The sequence below is a fragment of the Chrysoperla carnea genome, chromosome 2 (genome assembly GCF_905475395.1).
Source record: "Chrysoperla carnea chromosome 2, inChrCarn1.1, whole genome shotgun sequence".
Taxonomy (NCBI): Eukaryota; Metazoa; Arthropoda; class Insecta; order Neuroptera; family Chrysopidae; genus Chrysoperla; species Chrysoperla carnea.
The window spans coordinates 67600921-67624700 of NC_058338.1; the positions used below are offsets into that span (position 1 = coordinate 67600921).

Sequence of the window (23780 nt, forward strand, 5' to 3'; positions counted from 1 at the left end):
ATGATAATGGTTATAGACGTATAGTATGTTATATTTTATATTTGTTGATGTTGATGTTATTGTAATTATAAATGTTTTTTGCGCCAGTGGAGCGCAAATCCATATTTGATTTACTATGTAGAGTTGTGATATATGTATTCGAATATGGTAGGTACCATAATCATATATTCACATATTTATTGTAGACAATAATTTATCTCCTTATTTTTTAGCTTTTTAATTTCATTAATTTTTTTAATGTAAGCGCGTATTTGCAGAAAAGTCTATATACAATTTTCGAAATATATATTAAAATTCTTGGTAAAAAACGCGTCATCTTAAATTTCGTGCATATAATTTCTATTACTGTAATTTAAACTTTCTCAAAAGAATCTTTTGCGAATTATATATACCTATTTGAAAGTATATAATACAATCTAGTTTTCTTTGGAAAAATTTTGAGATAGATAGTAAACAACTTCAAATATTGAACTAAATCAGGAGAAGAATAAATTTTCAGGTGGTTTTGGCCTTTTAGACAAATCTTCGAATTATAGACCATTATAAAACAAAAAATTTAATTTATTAAGGTTTTTTAATTTAATTGTTTAATTTACATATTTAAACAATTAACTTACAGATAAAAACTTTTAATTTCTGTTAAAAAGATTCTTGTAAAATTGCAGTATAGTGTCCGATCAACCTTAATAAAATAAGTAAAAAGTCACGGCGAAACTAAATCATTGTAATACATGTATATGAGTATTCAAAAGTATTGAATATTAAACATATGGTTTTATTTTAGAGTTGACTTTCTTGAGCGGCGTAGAATTGAGACAGAAATATTCAACATTAATGAGAATTCTCTGATTATTCCATTTCTTCATTTATTTCGAGAAGCTAAGTGTTCCTTTATGAATATACCATGCACTACATCAGCCCATTATAACCATTATATTAATTTGTTGTTGTGACGGCGGGAATCGAACCCACTACCCTTGGAATACCGCGCACGGAATTAGTTACGCTTTAACTAATAGAGCTAATATAGGCTTGGCTTGTTGTACTTTAAGGAATGTCCTTTTCGGAGTACATTGGAGGATGATAGCTTTAGAAATTTAAAGATTTTAATCCATTGTCTTAACAGTAAAACTAAAACCATAGGACTCCTGTTTCCTACAAAAAATGAAAAAAAGATCAGCGAAGTAAGGGTGTCTTCCTAAATGATTTTTTGGCACCAGCGCTAATGTTTGAACAATTTATTTTCGAGTAATGTGTTGATGTTGAGGCAACATTAATCTGCGTTTTTATGCGACTTACTTCTGACAAGCTAACTACAGAAATAATTCTTTACACCGAATTCTTTTCGAACACCAGTTTTACTTTCTAGAAGCCCAATTTCTTTTTGTTATCTATTAGCTTTTTAAAGGTATCTTAAAAAAAAAGAAACACGAAAATAAACTCTCAAATCTAGCGCAATTCAAACGCAGTATCGTATTCGCATCATCGATTTGATTGAAAATCCCATGTCATTTTTATCAAATTATAGTTGACGCTATTTTTAATATTCTATTAGGAAGTTAATAAATTTTTCTGGTATCATTACCGGTGTTAAAGTAATTTGATTTTATGGCAAAATAAAAATTTCTACAAACATAAAAACTTACTTAAGACCATTTAGTTTGATTACTTTACATAAATCAGTTATTTAATATAAGCATTAGACATGGAACTCTTCGGTGCATTGATTGTACCTATATTTCTTGTTACTTTTACTTTTTTTTTCATAATAATTTATGCGTGAATTATTGACTTCTTTTATTTTGTAAAAATATAAAATTCATTAAATAAATAAGCAGCACACGTCAATAATAACAAGGAATAATAATTAATTTAATTAAATTATGTATGCAAATTACATTTTTTGTAAAAGTGTATCTGATTAACAATTATCACGATATCTTTTGTATATAGGTACTTATTTATTCTTATAGTAAAGCGCGACATTTATAACTTGTATAGTATGCAATTATTACCGATTGATAATTACGTTTAATTTTAAAGACCCTCATCTTTTAAATCAAATGACTTTCATAATTATGCAATATAAAAACAAAGCCTTGTAGACTTCACTACCCTTGCGCTCACTTACCTTTCCTTTTGTTCACAATTTCATGGGTTTTGTTTTTTTGGTGAGGAATTCTAATTAAAAGAAAAAATACAGCCCATTTTGTAGCTTTCTATACGTGAAATAATTTTAAAATCGATTAGGTAACTAAGTATTTTTAATGGATTCTAAAATGATAGATTTTCATACAAAATTTCATTCCCTTTTTCACCATCTAAAGAGTTAAATTTCCAAAAATCCGTTCTTAGTGAGCGTGTACATTGCGAAATGAGTAACCGTGCTAAATTTCAAGTTGATCGGGTCGTCATGTCAGTCAGAGGCATTTCGCTTATGTATACAGCGTGTCGTTATTTATAAGAATATCGATTTCAAATATTGCTCAGTCGTACAGGGTGGAAATTTTAAGATACTTAAGACTTAACCGAAATTTGAACTTTAAACTCAGCCTACTACAAACTGACAAATAAGACCGATTCTTAATATTTTGCCTATAGTGTTAGAGTTTTTTTATATATATCGAAAAAAAACATAAGAAAAAGTTGCATAGAATATTTTTTTATACCCATACCTATTTTCCCATACCTATTTTATACCTTCCGATTTTCATGAATTTATCATATCAGATCAATTCGTATTTTTTTATTATTTTGGAGTTTACTCAAAATTATATTATTATAAGTTCATTTTTTAATTTTGTAACTAGTGTGCATGGAATCTAAAAACTGGATCAATTGACAATTTTTTAATGCTATGTATTCAATTGTTTCAATAAACTTGTAATTATTTTGAGTGTAGACCAAAATAATGAAAAAAAATTAAAAGTGGAATTTTTGTCATAAAAATTGGTTTATGGGTATAAAAAAATATTCTAAACTTTTTCTAATAAGATATAATAATTTATGACGCTAAACAAAATATTTAAGAATCGACCCTATTTGTCAATTTGTAGTAGGCTGAGTTTAAAGTTCAGATTTCGGTTAAGAATCTTAAAAAATGTGATCCATCACTTTGCATGACTGTAAAATTTCTAATTGATATTCTTATAAATAACAAAAAAATAAAGGTGTCTTCATCTTAAATGCGACACACTGTATATACAGATTAGTAAATATTACGATAGGCAGAAACTACCCTTGAACCCCCTCTTATCTTATTCCCTTTTTTTGTTATAAATATTATATGAAGAGTGAAATTAGTTCCGAAAACTATTCTCTTTCAAGATAATTTATTTTAATTTTCTTTTTTCTTCCTTAATCGTCACCACGAATCTGCTTGCAAAATTTCAGCTCGATTGGATCACGAGAAAATGATTATTAAAAATCGATCCGAAGTTTTTTCGTCTGGCAAGCAGAGACTACGAGTTACCTAAATTAAAGGAAGTAAAAACAATAAAATTATCTCTCGGCTTGATATTAGTCAAGGTAAAAAATTATAAATTTACTGATTATTCGATCCGAATCGAAGAATAATCCTATAGCTTAAGAATTGCATGTTCATTGTAGGAATTTTAACTACTACATTTTAGAAGCATTTTAACTGCAACATCACTTTAATTAACAAGGAAAAATGCATAATTATTAAAAAATGTAAGCGAACGTATTTTTTGTGTGGTATGTTAGCTAGTTGTTATAATTTATTTTAACCATGAAGTTATTTTTATCCTCTTTATATTAATACGTTAAATGATTTTAATATTTTTAAAGTCATCATAAATTTAATGTAAACATCCATCCATCGTAATACACACCCTGCTAATGTTGTAGCATTTTATGTTATGATGCGGGCATGTTTTTTGATAATTAATTAAAAATTAAATAATAAAACTACAGTTACTTATAAAGATGTCAAATCCATAAACGCCAAAGTAGATAATTTAAGCGGATCCTAACAAAAGATATAATATATAGAAAATACTATGGTTAATAGACACTTCAAAAAAAATTTTTTTTCCTGTTTTGTTTGTCTTAAAAGTTAGTTAAAGTCCAAAAAATATCATCTAAGTTATGGAAATCGTTTTTTAATTAAAAATTTAATGTAAAAGTTCAAATTTTTGCAAAGTTATAAAAACATCTTTAATGAATGGTTTTGAATCCAAAGAGTTTATTTACATAAAGAACGCGAGGAATCTGGTTATATACAGTTTTGTTTTATTTTTTCTAAAAAATGAATAAGTGTTTAATGTGCAGATTTGCATATTCTCCAATATGTGGCCGCAGTTTTTACTAAAAACACAATATACTAAGTATACAATTTGTGTTTTCAGAAATATTGCAATTCAAATATTGGTAGATGAAAGTGCACTTAAATTTAAATAATAATTAAACTCCATAAAATTTTTAGTTAATTTTATTAAAAATTAGACTGTTTATATTGTGTTTGTTATGTATATAAAATTTCTTATGGCGTTTCTACTTTTTGAATAACTTTTAATGTATTAAATAGTATTCCATAAATCGTTTCTTATCTATTTACTTAATAGCAATAATGTAAACAATATGTAGCCAATGATATACAGATTAGATAAGGACACAGAGGAACTCATTGGCAGTTTTCTTTCTCATTCATCATATCGCAAGTTTTGGGCCCAGGCGTTGTCTAGTTGTATACACTGTTTGGTATACTATGAATTGTCATAACAGATGACGTCATGATTTTTTTTAAGTATAGTATATTTATATTTATTGATATTTTAAATATTTTATTAAAGAAATCATTTTTTTGGTCTCTAAAATCGATTCGAAGTGCTTTTGGTACATCCAAAAATTTACTGGAAGTGTCTATTGTGTAACTACCTTGTTATTGCTGAAATCAGTGGGCCTATGTCCTAAAAATTTTTTTTTGCTTCAAAAGACCTTCGTTTTCGAGCCAAAACATCATGTGAAAATCAATATTTGGGCATCAATCACTACGAAAATGTGACGGATTTAAATGTACAAATAGAAAGAAAAAAAAACACTTAGTGACGCCATAACCTGCAATTGCCATAGAGACTACATATCAAAAGTTGTTTTTCAAGAGTTGTTTACAAAAACAACACTCAAATAAAAGTTCGTTTGTTTATTCGCCTAAGGAATGTAGTGGTAGTGGTAATCACGAGAAGCAGACACCGAACAAGTAGCCCTTTTTACCGACATCAGATTAACTCTTATTCAAAGTCTCCTCTAACGTCTGGTGCATCTAGTTCGTTTTCTCTCTCTATTTGTCTTCTTTAGGAAAGGTCTAAAGTTCCACTTTAATTATTTCTTTACTGAGTACCACATTTTGTCAAGCCGAATGCTAGATGTCTCATTCTGGTTTTTCTGAGACATTCTGCCGAGGATAAAAAGTTTTTAAATCTTCTGCGACCGTTAAGCACCCAAACCAGAAGGTTTATATCTTTAAAGAGGTTGTCTATGTCCAGGTTATTATCTAACAGCCTTCTGTATCGTTCCATTTCCTGTTCATGGGCTCAACCATCCATTCATGTCATTAAGGGCGGAGATAATCTTAGAAATGTAGCTCTATCACAAATAATTCGTTCAAACCTACAAACCTGATAACTGCCCTCCCAAAATATACTATACAATTCTATTTCCTTTACGTCTTACATCTTTTTCATTTACGAAAATTATTATAGCCAGGAAGAAGGCTTTCAGGGCGGAAAACACTGACACCCGGCGGAAAATCTGTGTTTTTCGAAAGTGAACAAAATAATATTCGCCAAATTTAAGCTTGGTCAGTGGTTACTTGATAAAATAGAAAAGGAAAATTAGGCAAATGTTCAAAGTTTTGATTTTTCAACGTAGAAATAATCCCTAATTAAACAGTAATAATAATAAGTCACATATTTCATTTCAATGTTATATGGATAGATTATAAATATAAATTTAGTTCCGCCTATGACCATTAGCCATTTAAATCAAAAATAAAACTAAAATATAACAATTTATGTATTTTGGTTAAACAAAATTTTCGGTCTAAATATTATTCATGAACATATGAAAACCATAGTATTTAAAAAATTTTACCTTTTTAATTACAATAATATTAAAAATTAAAATCAAACTTTTGAAAAAATAAACAAAAATAGGAAAACCCTTTCTGCAGTACGTGACATAAAACATATTTTGTCATTAGTTTTTTCAATTTGCTTAATGTTTTAGTTGTTTCTTGATTAATTCTTGTTGTAACTACCGGAAAAGGTAGTACTATCGGTAATAGACTTTGCATTCAGAATTTAATGAAACTTGGCATAGTTGTCCATTATTATATCATAATTAAGCAGTTAAATTTTTATATGCCTTCAGAGAACTGAAAAAAAGATATTTTAAAGATATTTTAACATTGATCCTTATGGGAAATCACAGATTTTATTTTATTTCACAAAACTCTACGTTCAAATTTTCAGTTCTTTGAAGGCCCCTAAAAATTTAACTGGTTATTTATGATATAATAATGGACAACTATGACAAGTTTCATTAAATTCTGAATGCAAAGTCTATTGCCGATAGTACTACCAAAATTTAAAACGCATTCAATTTTGAATATAATCTGTCCTCATCTATTCCTGATTTGACCTCATTATAATGTAAATGTATACTCACATCTTCTCAGTATAGAGAAGTCTTTCAGAAGTGATTACGAACAGGCCGAAATGTTTTTTAATTGGGAAAATTTTGAAAAATGGAAAGTTTTCTTTCGCAGGGCCATTAAAATTGCACAATTGTAAAAATATAAAATCGATTTATAACTCTAAAGTCCCATTCTCATGAATTTTCTAAGGCTTGCCGAAGACGAAGTTTCAACCAGTTTCAAATTTCAGCCTGTAGTGCATAATCACTTATGAAAAAAGTGTTCTAAGGAAAAAAGTGTTCATGAATGTGGACGAAAAATAAGAATAAAAGTTTTTGATATCTGTCTTGGTTTTCGAAATATCGAAAGCTTAACAATTACACAAAATTTCCAATTTTCAATATTTTGAAAATTACTCTGGATATCGAAAAATTTTATTCTTACTTTTCATCTTATAATGTCAAGTTATAACATAGTGCAACATCAAAATTGAATATACAGTCAAACCTGGATAAGCGAGAGTTCAAGGGAGCACAATCCCATTTTCGCTTATAGAGGTTTCTAACTAACCCGAGTTTCGCTAATGCAGGTACACGGGTAGTAAATATGTAATATGATAAAATGAGTGTCGCTTATAGAGGTATAAAAAACTGTCGCTTATAGAGACTCGAATGTCGTTTATAGAGGTATAGATAAATAGAAGTCTCACTTACGGAGGTCCATGATGGAATAACGTCTCTCTCTTACAGAGATTTCTGTTTCTCGCTAATAGAGGTTTTAGGAGCTTAAAATGACAGGTCCTGGCTATTACTCTCACTTATAGAGTTTTCTCACTTATCCAGTTCTCACTTACCCAGGTTTGACTGTATATATTTTTTAAAATTTGTGTCCCCATTGCCGTGCTCATACATCCTTAATTAGTGAGATACATCGGGTTTTTTTTTTGCTTTTAATAATTTATTAAGGTTTTAATTTTAATATCAATATTTACATCGTTCTGAATTTATTTAGACAACTCTCAGATTGTCTCCTAACGGTTTTGCAAACATAATATATTTGGACACCTACGTAAAGTCTAAATAAGAATATTTAGGTAATTAAAATATAAAAAAAAAATTCAGGTTTTCGTTTATTTGTGTATAATTATTTCTAACTTAAGTGATAATGTTGTTTACAATTAAGAGCATATAAAATATATTTTATGATCGATAATAATGATAATATATATAAAGCGAAATCATTATTATATTACTATATAGATTAAAATAAGATAATTTAGATAGAAATCTTTCAACAATAATAATAAAGAAAGCATTTTACTTATTTATTTCTTTATTACCGTTAACTGTAAAAAACAAAAATATATAGTAAATTAATTATACTCATCAGAAGTATTAAAGGAAATTTCAAAAACATAAAATTTTACCAAAATATGAAATAGGTGTATCTCTGCGAAAATTCGTCGTATTTGGAACCTCAATAACTCATTTGAAAATTTGTGCTTTTTTGTTTTCGAATCTATTATTTAAGAATTTTTTTCATCCCTTGCCACCATGTACTAAAACTGAGACCAGACTACTCGAAGCTTATTTATTTTCCATTAAAAAGAGCTTTTAGGATCAAGATATTCCCTGCCCAAGCTAAATTGGCACTTCTGATTTTAAAACCCTGTATCTTCTGAAATATTCATCGCACTGAAATTTGTCTCATTCGAAAACTGAATCTTCCGTCTTTAAAGCTCAAATTATTTTGTAAAAAATATTATCACTCTCTTAATTTTCGGTTTTAAAACATACCAAAAACCAGCATTTTTTTTATTCATTAGCAATTTTATAACAGATGTGATATACAAATTATATAATGAACAAAATTAAATTATTTCTCTAGCCGGTTTTTAGCGGTAGATTTTTAGACAGTGAGTCTACTTTACGTCATTAGCCAGCACGATAAACTTTAAAATCAAGAGTAATTCATGGAATTTGATAAAAGCATAAGAAAGATATCGCGTACCCACGAAAAAAACAGGCTAGAGGAATAATATTTCAGACTAGCTCGACCCGTAGGGAATAGGGAATATTCATGAAATTTAAATTTGGTTCAAATATTTTTCTCCCGTAACTTTAATGACTGAAATTTCAACTAAACCATTATTTTAGTTATTAATATCTTTTTAAGTACTTAAAATTAATTAATAAAAGTACAAATTCAGTGAGGACATTTAAAAATTTCTAACACGGAAATTCAAATTTTTATACGGACGTGATATCATAGTACGGGCTTGTCAAATTTGTTGACATACTTTATTATATTAATTACTTACATTTTATATGGTATTTCATTAAATTATACTATTCTACGGCTTTTTATTAGAAAACTTAATAATAACGAGTGTAAATTCTGTGTTGTAAATTCATTTTTTTAAAGTGTAAATTATACATTGAACTGTCACCAATTGACAGATCACGTACTTATACGTCATCAACAGAGAGCGCCAAAAACTGCGTTTAAATATCTCAAAATTATAATGTATTTTCAATATTTTTTTACACTTAAATACAGCATTTTTAAGCAGTATTTATATTTTTTACTGTGTTATAACGGTGTAAACAATGAATTAAAAATATAAAAAAAATACATAAAAATTTCCTATTCAGCTCCCGTATAGTTTACCGTAACCCGTGGCTACTCTGTACTCGTTCAACAAACTCAAAAGTTCTTAAATTAATATTAGGAGAACATGTATTAAAAGTAGTAATTACATGTCTAGAGTATTAGGAGAGCATCTGTAAAAACTAACATGTTTGCCTTATAAACTTATTATTTTAATTTATTAAATTTATGATATTTTTTCGTTTCATTTTTTCTAGCGTGTTTTTTTCTAAGCAGTACATTTTTAGACCGTAAGTATATTTTTTGTCAAACCTAGGCATAATAAGCTTGAAAATGAGGGGTGAATCATGGAATTTGATAAAGGAATAAAGAAGATTAGGGTAGCATAGAAAAAAACTTGCTAGAGTAAATAATTTAGAAAATAGTTTTGACATGTAATTTTTCAATGAGTACGTGTGTATGGTAAAGTCAACAAAAGTTTCATCACAATGTGCCAAAAGATACCAAAGTTTCACTACAATGTAACCAAGGGTTTAGGAAACCATAATAATTTTAATATTAAAAACTGTTTTTCACTTGGTAACTTCATCGGAGAACACAGTGTATATTGATAAAATCTATGTTTAGATTCTTCTAAGCACGATGGATGCTTTTCATGTCGTGTTTATTATTACATTTTTAATTTTAATTAGAGTGTAGGTACCTCCCTACTGATATTTATCTTAACTCTAAAGTTATAATAAATAATAATTATAAGTTTGTATATTTTTAACTTGCAGGTTTTTAATAATTAAAATTCAATAAACTGAAAGTACTATTTTAGTACAATATTGTTAAAATATGAAATATATCAAGTTATACTAAGTTTAGTCCCAAGTTTGTAACGCTTAAAAGTATTGATACAACGAACAAAATTTTAGTTTAGGTGTTCATAACATCCATTTCCGGTAGTCCGTCTGAATGACTGCCTGTCTGTCTATAGCCACGATAACTTAAAAACGAAAAAAGATATGCAGCTAAAATTTTTATAGCGTCGTTAGGACGTTAAAAGTGAGGTCGAGATCGTAAATGTGCAACATAAGTCTATTGGGTATTGGGTCCGTAGAACCCATCGTGTAAACTATTATACAACTTTTGATTGAAACATTTTTTCGTAAGCATCACTGTTTATTCTAGAGGGCGCAAATTATGTTAGAAACTTTATATAGTATGTATTCAGATATTGTATATTTTTATATATGTTACATATATTATGTACGTGTTTGTTTGTTTATAGCATATACTATATCCACTGAAGAAGTGAGAAGAAGGATATTTTATTATTTTGTGTGTAAGAGTGACTATCGTTCTTTACTTACATGACAACACTTTCTATATATGGTATTTCAACAATTAACCCAGTCAATTTTTTGTTTTCACTTGTTTTACTTTACCTTTACTAGAAAAATTATTATCATATCTAACTAATTACAAGCCGTTATCTGCTTTCTTTATTGGACAATTCCAAGATAAAAAAATTTATTGGGCAGCGGGGTGCGAAAATTGGCAAGCCAGCCCCCCCCCCTTTGTCAACAAAGAAGCATACGATACTTATTATGGCCAAATTTTTTCAATCCATCTTGGGTCATGGTTGGTCGTAAATACCTTTTTATAATTTTTAATTTTGAAAAAAACCTTAACCCTCTGCTACTGCAACAGGAAATGTTATAATATCTTAGAACCTTCTGCTCTCTTTTCTCCTATTGAATTTTCTGAAGGCCTCTTTAATGATAGGCATAAAGGTTGCAAATTGCAAAGTGTTGAATTTAGGACCTGATTATTTAAAGAAACATTGCAATTTTACGATTTAATAGTTTCTCCCAATGTTAAGTATGAAAGTTTATAGCGACATAGCGTGAGGTGTAATACGGGTTTTCTATTAAACGGACAGTTGAGTTATTGTTGAAAAACAAGAACAAAACTGAAACTGTAAGGCCGTTACATTGCCACTCTTTAAAAAGTTGGTAAAAAGTTGCAGTTTTGTTTTTGTTTGTTCGTTTGTGCGTTTAGTGGAAAACCGGCTAAAGATTTAGGATTTCAAAAACGGTAAACAAATTTTTGATATATATTATTCATGTGGTTCAAATTTGCTCTAATTTTTTTAAATCTATTGTGACCTATTGACATTATGATCATTTTTGCCCACAAATATGAAAACAAATTATAGTTAATTATATCTAGATATACAATTAATGGTAATTAATTAACGTTAAATTTACATTCATTTTATACTATAAATATTTATTTTCACGAAATGTTTATAATGAATACCTGCGTATACAATCGTTTTAATAATAATACCTACTGTTACTATATTAATTGCCAGTTAATTAATTATGTAAAAATAATATTTATAATAAATCAATTTTAATTACTTCATTTTATAAATAATATTATTAGTCAAAATTTTTTTTAAATTGAAAATTCTTTTCTCTTTTTGTCATAAATTTTCTTTTGATTTTGCGAACTTTTTCAGATCGTGAGCCCAAAATGAAATGAAATTTCTATGATTATTTTTGTCTGCATTTTTAATTTTAAGTTTTAACTGTGGCTGTTGAATGTCAAATTTATGGAAATAGTTTTTCGATTTTCGTGTAAGTATTTGGAGAACTTTTTTCTGAATACACGAGAAAAATGGTAGCATGTTTGCAATTATCGAAAGAGTTAAAGTGCAATTAAAACAAACCTATTTTTCGACACTTGCAAACTCCTTTTCACAACAACTTCCCGAAACATATACGACAAACAAACAAGTGAAATTTACAAAATTTAAAAAGCCCCTTACAAATTTTTCGCACGGAACACTAAACTCCCACTTGAATAGCTAAGGACACTCTCCATTAAATTACCTTCAAAACGAAACAAAAAAAATCAAAATCGGCTCATCCGTTTAGGCGCTACGATGCCACAGACAGACGGACATACACACGGTCAAACTGTTAACACCCGGGGGTTAAAAACATGAAAGTCTTGATTTCCACAAATCCGACAAAAAGGCCACAGTTTGAAACTTCAATATTTTATATTATCAAACTTGATCTCTCTCAATCCTCAAAAATGCATTAAAAAAAATTATCAAACTTTCGCTCCGTTATTGCTTTACGTCTATTAGGTCTTATAGACTAAAAAACTTGTCAGAAATTGTCATACCATGGAATCGATCTTCATTAGATCGTTGAATAGACAATTTAGAGCAAAATTATGTCATGTATGTGATTAAGATCAAAATTTAGTACGTGCAGAACGAGAGAAACATTCAGGTTCCAAAAATTTAGGGTTCCAACCCTAAAAATAAGTTTGGACATTCAAAGTTAAAAAAAAAAAACGGTTTTCGTCGCTGTTTACAAAACATCACATTTACTATTCCAAATATTTCATTTAACAAACTTGGATTAGATGAAATGGATGAAAAATCAGTAGGTATTCTAATGAGAGACAATTCCCACCTATTGGAAGGCTTGTTCTTCACACTTCACCACTTTTTAATATCAGCTGGCAAAGAATCGACAAAAAAATTTTTATGATCATCTGTCGTATTATAATCAATACTAGTTGTAAATGCTTGCAAAAAAATTCCATAAGTTTCGTTTTCACAGTTTTTGTACAAAAAAAAACTTTCTTCTGCTGTTATAGATATAATTAATATTTTTAAAAAAACTGAATAAACATATGGTATAAATTATTATCAATTTGAAATACATTTTTTTAAAGGTTAATGTTAATTTAAAATTTAAAGCATCGACAGCACAACATGGTTCCCACTAAAAAACGTTTTAACTTTTTTAATATTTCGATTATGGAATTGCACCTTCAATTCTTTCTTAAGGTATTTCCACCATGAAAGCTGCACTTGCCAACAGATTTGGCCTTTTTTTCATAATAATGTTAGCTGTGAGATCCCGAAGTTGCAGAATTTTGATCGTTTAAATCGCGAGATAATCAGCTGCCAAGTTCTGATTTCGAGGGTCAACGCATGTAAAACTCACAGAAATGAAAACAAGTGAAATTTTCAAAATTTAAAAACCCCCGACAAATTTTTCGGATACGGAACCCTAAACTCGCACTTGAAACATATCTAAGAACATCCTCCATTAAATTACCTTTTTCCTTAAAATCTTTTCTAAACTGAGCCGATTTCGAAGATCATCGGGTATGGAACTCTAAACTTGCATTTGAAACGTAGCTAAAAACATTCTCCATTAAATTACCAAATTCGGTTCATCCCTTTAGGTGCTACGATGCCACAGACAGACAGATAGATAGGCAGACAGACAGGCAAGCAGGCATGCAAACAGACACACATACAAACACACACATAGTGGTCAAACTTATAACGCCCCATTATTTTTAATTCGGGGGTTATAAATAGGAGAGTTGAAAGGAATGTTTTTAGAAGAAGAAAAAATAGCACCACGTCGTTTGTTTTCGAGATATTAATTTTGACGTAAATTGTCAAAATTGGGAAAAGGTATTTTCTCGTGTTTTAAACGGTCAAAATTTCAAAAACTTTCGGATATTTAATAGTAATCCCTATTCTTAGTCGGTGAAAAAAAATTGTTAAATTCTGTCGAAAAAATGGGTTTTACTATAGTTTTAGCATAGGAACTGCAAATACCATGCTGGAAATACCTTAAAAGTCTTATTAATTTATATCATTTTTTCTCTTTCTGTAGCTTCCATCATAAACAAATGAGCGCAAAGATTTTATGCTTCAAAAAAAGAAAACTAGACTGTTCAAAGCGTCGTTGCTCCTTAATTCGAGAAGGATATTGTATCCTGCGCTCTCAACAAAATAATTTTAATCCTCTGAGTTATGTAACTCCCTTTTTTTTTTTATCTGCCATTTGAAGAATGATAAAAATAAATTTATTAATAAAGAAAAAAGAAATTTTAACTTTCGATTTTCGTATTTCAACGATGTTTTTTTTGTTTAGTGTAGTTTCTATTAAAAAGAAGTCATTGATAAGATAAACACGTAGCAATAAACGTCAATTGTCGAAAGAGTTGAAAAATAGAATACAATTTTTTGAATTTTAGAATCAAATCTTTTCGACAGTTGTAAATAATCTGCCTTTTGTTTCTACGTTTTATCAATGTCTATCTGTTAGTAAATACAGGAGGTAAATAAATTATATATATTATTTAAAACCCGAAAAACTCGATTTCCATGAATTCGACACTTGAGCCATGATTATAACTTAATTTTTCTTTATTATCAAATTTCCAATTGACAGATAAAAAGAATTATAGAAATTTTGCTTCATTATGGAATGACGTTCTATTTTATGGGATCGCAGTTCCTTGAATGAGGTTAATTAGTTTGGTATTCCAAAACAAAAAATATGCGAATTTCACTTTTTATACTATCCAAATTTAGTTATTTTTACAATTTTGCTAATTATTATGGCGATTAACAATGAAATACAGAATTATGTGGGTGCTACTTTTACATTTTTATCGTCTACAGATCTTTATTTAATTAAAATTTTATGTAAAATAATGAATAATGAATAACGATTAATGGTGCCTCATCATAGACAAAATCATAAATCTTAAAGCTGGTTTTCAGCTGAAAATATTTCTTCAGGATTTACTGTTTATTGTAAACAAATCAAGGATGTAGGAGCGTCAGGGCAATTTTGAATAAAAGGCTTGTTTTTTTTTTTATATGAACTGGACTAAGTCTAAATCAATTTTGAAAATTTTAGGGGGGGGGCGGTGTTGACCTATTATTTAAATAAATTAATGACTTCAAAAGTAGGCATATTTAACATTGTTCTCATGGAAAAACAGTACATGGATGATATGTTTTCATATATGTCTCCATAACTATATAGTCGGTGGAAAATTAAAAAAAAAACTATTTAAATTAAAGTTAAAACCTTAATAAATTATTGAAAACAAAAAAAAAATCGTTGTTCTCCACTAATTAAGGATGTATAAGCACGATAGTGAGGACAAATATTTAAAAAATTATATATTTTCGATTTTGATGGTGAATTATTTTATAGCTTGTCAATATAAAACGAAAAGTAACAATAAAATTTTTCCATATCTGGAGTAATTTTCAAAATATCAAAAATTGAAAATTTTGTTTAAATTTTTTCGCTTTCGATATTTCGAAAACCAAGGCAGATATCGAAAAATTATATTCTTTATTTTCGTCTACATTCATGAAGTTATAACAAAATTCATCATCAAAGTTGAAAATAAGATACAAATAATTTTAACAACAAGTCTTAACTTGCCTTGGAGCTCGTACTACCTTAATAATTTCGTGTAAGATAATAGTCTCTCATTCTTGAAGAAATTTTCGCTATATTCTGTACTAATGGTGAGAAATAATTTTTTGTCGTCTACGCATCTACGCATTCTAGGATCTACGCATTCTGTACTAATCTTGAGAAATGATTTTTTGTCGTCTGCTAATCGCTGTAGTTACAATAAAGACTTATTAGTCAAACTGTAGTTTCTGCTTCAAACATAAATCGCTTGTAGTTTGCGATAAAAAAAATTTGTATTTTTTCCACATTTACTTGAAATGTATTACAAGGAAAAAGTTGTTGATTATATGTTACAAAGTTGAATACACACACGTAAATTCTCTTCGAACAATAGTGTATACACTATTTACACTAAATGTAAATAGAAAAAGGATAGTTTTATTACACTTCCATAGTACCATCATGTTCAGCTTACACTCAGTGTCCTACACCGAGTGAAAAAAGAACAAACTATATGCGTGTGTGTGTCATACTGTCATTACTGATTTAATAACTTGTGGTTTAAAATAATTTTTATCTTTTTTCAAAATAAAAATATTTCCACTTCCTTTCAACAAACTTAACAAAATATTTTTTTAATAAATCTATTTTGATTTCTTGTGAATTGTTGTGAAATGTTCCTTACTTTAATGAGGAAAAAAACTATAAAAACAAAGTGAAAACAAACAATTGATTAAGTTAATTTTTGAAAAACTCTGTATAGAAAGTATTGAATATCAGTGCTTGCATTATTTTTAATATATTGGAAAAGTTTCAGAAACCAACACAATTATGTTTTTCGAAAAATTTCGAAAGTATTTTCTAGATTTTTTTTCGTTTTTCGAGAATTTTTCTCAAGACCACTAGTTGAAGCTACCTGCAAATTTTCAACTCCATATCTTTATATAGTTTTGGAAAAAATGGACATCAAAATTTAAGAAGTTTTGGCTAATTATCATTATTTTAACATATTATCTAGAAATTGTCATTATATGCCATTTGATGAAGTTTTGCTATTGTAACTAGAAACATCCTGTATACGAAAATATTTTACAGCACAGTTTGGACAACGCCACGCAGGCTCCCAGACAAAACTACTCAAAACATATTTCCGTTAAATCGCTACCATTTTCTAGGTATACTGGGTTTTTAATTTGATAACGATATTTTCTAAATCTATCTGAGATAGAGAGGGAACGGCTTTTATTGAAATTCAAAGTGTTCGTTTCTAACATTTGCAAAAAAGAAGCGCAGGGTACTTAAACAGTATATTGATATCCTATATTCCATTTAATTTTCCGCAGCTTCCACCAATATATGAAACATTATCTTTTGCGTTCTGTAAAAATATAATTTTTACAGAGGCTTCAAAGCCCGTTTATGGATCACTGAAATATGGAGCAAACTGCAGAGTTCGCTAAAAATATGAGGATTTATAAGCTACTAGAATGTATCTAATTCTTTGATGGGGTTCCACCATGTATTCTCCTAGTCTGCCGATTATTTTCGGCAGTTAAATCTTTTAAATTCATATTTAAAATGGAAAATGGAATATAAATCTTTGATGAGTTTAATCAAAAGATTTAACAATCAGAAATATTGATAATAAAAAAAACCATTTTGATGTTGATTTAATGGAGAGAGTGCCCTTCGTCACTCAAAACTAAATACTGATTTGTTGGTCACAGGCAGTGTACGTTTTTGAGAATTTATTAAGCTAAAAAGTGACTTTAATTTTGTGAATGAGCAAAATCGGTCCATGGATTTTATCACAAAAGAATAAATTTTACAAAGAAAATAAATATCTTACCCAAACAACAATTAACACTTTTAAATCACACAACTTCAAAACACAAAAAATTCAAACTTTATTCCAAACACAATATTTCATTCAAAAAATAATTTCACTAATACAAATCGAAAAACTTATATAATTGTTGCGCGTTCTTTTATAAACACAATCGTACAATTTAATAAAATAATAATAATAATTATTATTAAGTGTCTTCTTCCAACAAATACAATATCAAAGTAAAAGTATAATAATTCAACCAATAATGGGTTTTTTGAACAAACAAACAAACAAACTAGACTTGTTGGGGATTTTGAATGAATTCAGTTATAAACAGTTACATCGCGTTCTCTTTTAAAACATATAATAATTAATACTTTAATTAAATCACTGATTTTTATATATACTTTAATATTTATGTAGATAACAATAAAATTGTATCATACAAGTTGTTCTTTTTGTTCTCGGTGTAGTCTACCGAGTGTAACTAGAAAAGGGTAGTGTCCTTTTCTGTGCTTAGTGTAAATAGTGTATGCACTAGACTACAAAAAGAACACATGTATTATGCTCACATGTAATATATTTTTGTGTTGTTTATAGTGTTTTCAACCATAAGTTACTGTTTTGTTGCCGCTACTGTCAGTAACTGTTACGGTTGCTTTTTAAATTGTTATTAAAGCTTGCATATGTAAACATATTTTTTTTATATGCATACGGTACACTTAGTCCAAGCGTAGGGGTGAAAAAATATGGTATACAAAAAACAAAATCGGCCAAAGGATCTCACAATATTAGATAGGAAAATGACTTTCTGTGAAACCTTTTCTAACCCACCCTCATTCTGATCAATAACTCTCCCTCAAAATGTTCTTCAGATTGCTCTGTTCAAAAACTCTTCTGGCCACAAAACTTTTTAACGAGTATTTTTCAAGCTACGAGCGTTCAAAGCTACAAAAATATTATATTTATAGTACCAATATAACTAGGGAAATGGCTTTCTATGAAACTTTTCCAAGCCACCCCAAAAATTTTCTTCAGATCGTTCTGATAAAAAGCTCTCACGGCCACAAAATTGTTTAACGGGTAGTTTTAGAGCTACGGGCTATATAACTATAAAATATGAGTAGCTTTAATCGCCCGTAGCTGGAAAACTTCTCCTTAAAAAGTTTTGTAGCCATCAGAATTTTTGATCAGAACGACCTGAAGAACATTTTGGAGGCAGTTTGAAAAAGTTTTACAGAAAGGCATTTTTCTAGTCATATACTAATGCTGTAATATTTTCGTAGCTTTGAATACCCGTACCTCAAAAATTATTCGTTATAGATTTTTGTAGCCTTGAGAGCTTTTGATTAGAATAATCCAAGGAACACGTTAGGGTGAGTTTCACAAAAAGCCATTTTTCTATCTAATGTTGTGGGATCTTTTTCCTGATGTGCTGAACTTTTGGCATTAGTATCGATGAGATCACAATAGCTTTTCTCCTGGATCTCGTTTGTCTTCGAATGTGCGAAATCACAAGAGAAGCTCTTACTCCTATGTTAGCGACTGCAAATTCGAGGCAGTCAATTGCGATCTGCCACCTAGTCCTTGAAAAACAGTCGTACACTCCCGTCCAGGGGACCACCTGGGAATTATAAAAAGATCTGTTACAACATCTGTGCCAATATGACTTGCAAAAAGCGTTTCTTAATGTTAGGTTTAAGAATATAATGCACATTCTACGAAATCTGCAAGCTGTGAGCAAAGCTTCAGCAAACTGAAAATAATTAAAACCTATCTGCGTTCAACAATGAGTCAGGAACGTCTATCGGGCCTCGCAATTCTACCCAATATAAAATACCTTTGAGACGAACTTTAATGAGTCAATAAATTGTATCGCGGAGACAAAAGTACGCGGTGTAAAGCTGTAGTAAGATTAGAGAAGAAAAAATGTCGGGTTTTTAAGATTAAGAGATTGAGTAAATTTCTTCATTGGCAGTTGTCTTTCCTAGTTTTTATAGCAAAAATTAAAATATTAGCAAATAGATAATAAAGAGTGCTAACTTATTGATCGATTTTTATTGGCCCACAAAAAATGCCGCACGTTATTATATTTGTGAATTTTTTTTACAATTTTTCTCAAACGCGAGTGTGGATACGCCATTATTAACTACCTATCCCGGTTTTAAAAAAAGTAGATCCTGTACTAATTAAATAAAACTTCCTGGTTTAAGCCATAACCATCACTTTATCGCCTGGACTTTCTCTAAAATATATATGTTTATCAAATTTGATGTTCCTTTCTTCTTAAAACAATTGAATTTATATTATTACTATAGCTAGAGTCTGGAATCAATCCCAAACTATCATTAGAAAAATTAAGTACAAGATTTCCAACGAAATACTTTAAAATTACCTGCTTCGTTTTATAACTGCCATCATTATAATTGAACTGGTTGAAAATTAAATTAGTTAATAATTTAACGACAGTTTCAATGCCGTCTTTATGCATAGGCAAGATAGGCTCAAGTTTAGGATCCCACGTTGTTGAGAGGCCCCAGACGCTCTGAAGTCTCTGAGAGGCCCCAGACTCTTCCAGTGATTCGAGTTGTGTCTTAAATAAGTAATATTACCATATATACTATAAAAAATTTCCTTACATGGGCTACCAAACATCTTGAGCCTAGAGCCTCGCAAAAAGACAGTACTGGACCTTTTTAAATAGTACAGTATTTAATAAAATAGAAATCAAAATGAAAAAAAAAATCAAAAGTACATATTAATATTTTGCAAAGTAAATTTAATAATTAAAGTATTTCCCAGATGTTTTATTGTTAAAATTTTTAATAACTTATAATAAAATCTTGATATTTTTTGTTAAATTTCTTTGAAAATTAAAATCATAACACTGTAATAAAAGGAATCATTAAATATTAATTTTTATAAAATACAAAATTTTTCCATTAATTTCTTTACATCTTTTGCGTCCTTTTGGGCGATTGTTTTATTTGCTATACAAATTGGATCTTGGCGTCCTTTATAGTATCTATTATATAAAAGATATGAAACTGAAAAAAACACTGATAAATGGTGTCAGGGGTGAAACAAATTTTTCAGCAAATAACTAAACTCATATGCGATTTATCAAGCACTGTCAGTTTTATTTATATTGCCATAAATGGTGTTTATATTGACATCGAATTGTTATATTTCGAATGAATGAAAAATATTGGAATCAGGGTCTCAATCTAGGCCATTTTCAGGCTTGAAACCTGTCAATATACCTACTTAATAAGAAAATTATTGATCTGTTTTCCTAAAGTGATATCAACCACGGCATGTTCATTATGTAGACGACATATTATTAAAACATATCGTGTTGAACAAATACGACAATTATTAAAATACTCTATATTTCTATTTATAAATAGACAAACTCTATGATAGTTAAAAAATTGTGATATATTGTTGTGCTTTAGTTTTAAACTATATAGTTTCATATACCCCACTTTTCCCCTTGTCATGTAATTGTATCACCCTCCCGGAAATCACTTCCGTTTTCATAATATACATTCATTATAATATTGTTATAGTAAATAGTACATATATACTTACAGCATAATAAATTATGATAAATAGTCAAAGATATATTTTTTAAAAACAATCATGTAATTTATTAAGCACCCATTTATTATGATTATTTTCAATTTTGAAATAATTGAATGAATATTGATTGTTGTTCATTCTATTTATTGATAAATAATTAATAAAATTGATTCATATTTTATATACCTTCTTTAATTTATTGCTTTACATTGTAAAGGATAAATTTTCCGGAGATTGGAATTAGAATTGCAAAATTGCTTTATTACAAGTGAAATTGAAAACCCCTCGAGAAATTTATCGGATATGGAATCCTAAACTCGCACTTGAAACGTATCTAAGAACGCGACCCATTAAATTACCTTTTACCTCAGGAGGTTCATAGGTTATTGTTTAGTTGTTCCGGGTACGGGACCTTAAACTCGCACTTGAAGTATAGCTAAGAAAACTTTCCAAAAAATTAATTTTCAAACGAAACAATAAAATCCAAATCGGTTCATCTGTTTAGGCGCTACGAGGCCACAGACAGACAGACACACAGCGGTAAAACTTATAACACTCCTTTTTTTGGTTCGGGGGTTAAAAATAGGACAATTTTAGAATGTGATATTGTAGAAAACAAAGAAAAATTTTGTTTTTTAATAAGTTAGCCTAGTGGCGGTCTAAGCGATTTCTGGAAAGATCTACATTGACGCTTGACAAATGATATGACTGGTGACTGGTGACCATATCAGAATTCCAATGTATTTTTCGAGATTAATAGGGTCTTTACTCTCGAATGGTATTAAGTTTATAGTTAATTCGAGTTTATTGAAAGATAAGATACATAAAATAGATTTGATTAAATGCTATTGCATATTTGGATAGCTTATTTTGGTCACATTAACAACTTTGTATCCAATATCATATATCTCCCGATTGCGAAAAAATCACCCCGGCCCGCTTAATAGACCTGAATTATCCAAATTTGATCTGCTGTGAAAAATTTAAAATAATTAGGTACATCAAAATAAAAACTTTGAATACTGTTTACCCAAATTTAATACAATTCATTTACTAAAAACAAAATATTGCAAGCAAGTTTTTAATATACCCCTTCGAAGCGTATAATTGTCGTAACATATTCGCCTGAGGAGAAAAGTCATGTGGATGTTTTTTCAAAAACTTTTTCCAAATATATTAGACTAAAATTTACGAAAAAAAATTTAATCATTTATTATTTATTAGAATTTTATTAAATTGATAGTAATTGATAATAACAATTATTCAGAATACAACAAATATCATCTCTGATAACTTGGCAATGGCAAATGGCGCTACAGCCCGGGGTGGGCCTTGGCCTCCTCTACAATACGCCTCCAAGCAAAGCGGTCCTTGACTGCAGATCCCCACCCAGTGACTCTCATCACCTTCAAGTCACCCAGCACCTGGTCCAACCATCTGAGTCGAGGTCTTCCTCTTCTTCTAGTGGCATATATCTTTGCTTCAAGTATTTTCTTTGGCATTCGTGTGTTTTCCATTCTCTGAACGTGTCCGAACCACCTGAGTCTTTGTGATTTAATGAACTTCACAATGTCTTCTCCCTGTAGGATTTCAAGGATTTCTCTGTTGGTTCGGATACGCCAGTCATCTTCGTTCTCTCGGATAGCCCCATATATTCTTCTTATTATTTTCCTTTCAAATCTCCTGATTCTTTCTTGATCCTCCAATGTTAATGTCCAACTTTCACTGCCGTAGGTAATAATGGGCCGTATTAGAGTTTTGTATATTGTCATTTTGGTCTTCCGGGAGATGAGTTTGTTTGTTTCTCTGATAACTTATCCACCCAATTTTTTGTTCAAATACATAGTGACGCAGCTTGGTAAGAAAGCGTTATGTCAGTTTCTGTAGATGTATAGCGACGAAAGTAAGGTGGCGTGATCTGATTAAACGTCAGTGTCTGTGGTTTCTGATAACTTTGTCACTCAAATTTTTCCAAATATAGTCATGCAGCTTGGTGGACAAGTTTCTGTAGGTATAGGTCAGTGGTTTTTGTTATCTACAGTAACGCAAGTGAGGTGACGTGGCGTGAATTTCTCTGGTTTCTGTGAGCTAGGAACCAACTCTACGTGAAATTCCCCAACTACGGGTGTCGGATACAAAAACCATTGATTTACAAAAAAATTATGTCAACTATCTCCAAGCTGCATGCCAATTTATGAAAGGCCTTCCTGAAATTCCTGAAGTTTGAGAAACAAATATCGTTTAGGATTGTTATAATAATTCTTAACAAGGAATTGTTAAATACAGCTAAAATTTTTGGTCGTTAGTTCAAAAGTTTCCTTTTTAAATAAGTGTAAAAGCTCAAAATGTTAAGTCTCTAATTTTCGTGCACAAAATCCAATTTACAACCGCAGTTTTCGACTATTAATTTCAAAAGAGTGATAAATGAAATAATTATAACAGTAAAAATAAGATTAAAAAAAAAAAAGTTTATAAATAATCCGTCGAGGGTGCTAAGTTTGCCAATATATGATAGTGATATTATTTCTATGAAATACCAAAATTATTGCTAATTTGTTATTAATTAAATAGAAATTAGGATATACATTATTATCCATTATTGTCAATCTATGAATTTAGTGGCGGTCTAGCGCGATATAATTATAATAAATTTTACCATTACTACAGTCATTTAAAATAGTTTATTCAACAAAGTTATCAAAAAATATAAACAAACGGGTGGAGAGCTATGAGAACGGCAGTGTTTGATTAGTAAAATGCAATAAAATAAGCTGCAATGAATATACAAATTTTGAGCTTTGAAAAACAGGGTTCATATGAAAATTTCTGTATT

The 23780-nt window shown here is 29.4% G+C and overlaps 1 protein-coding gene across 2 annotated transcripts in view; it reads right to left on the reverse strand.

Annotated features, from left to right (window-relative positions):
* Positions 1 to 17399, reverse strand: part of LOC123291689 (putative uncharacterized protein DDB_G0282133) — a 35124-nt gene extending 17725 nt beyond the window's left edge. For both annotated transcript variants that reach the window (XM_044872064.1, XM_044872063.1), the window contains exon 1: positions 17381 to 17399. The gene's annotated coding sequence lies outside the window, so the exon portion shown is untranslated. The remainder of the gene's footprint in view (positions 1 to 17380) is intronic.
* Positions 17400 to 23780: the final 6381 nt, after the last annotated feature.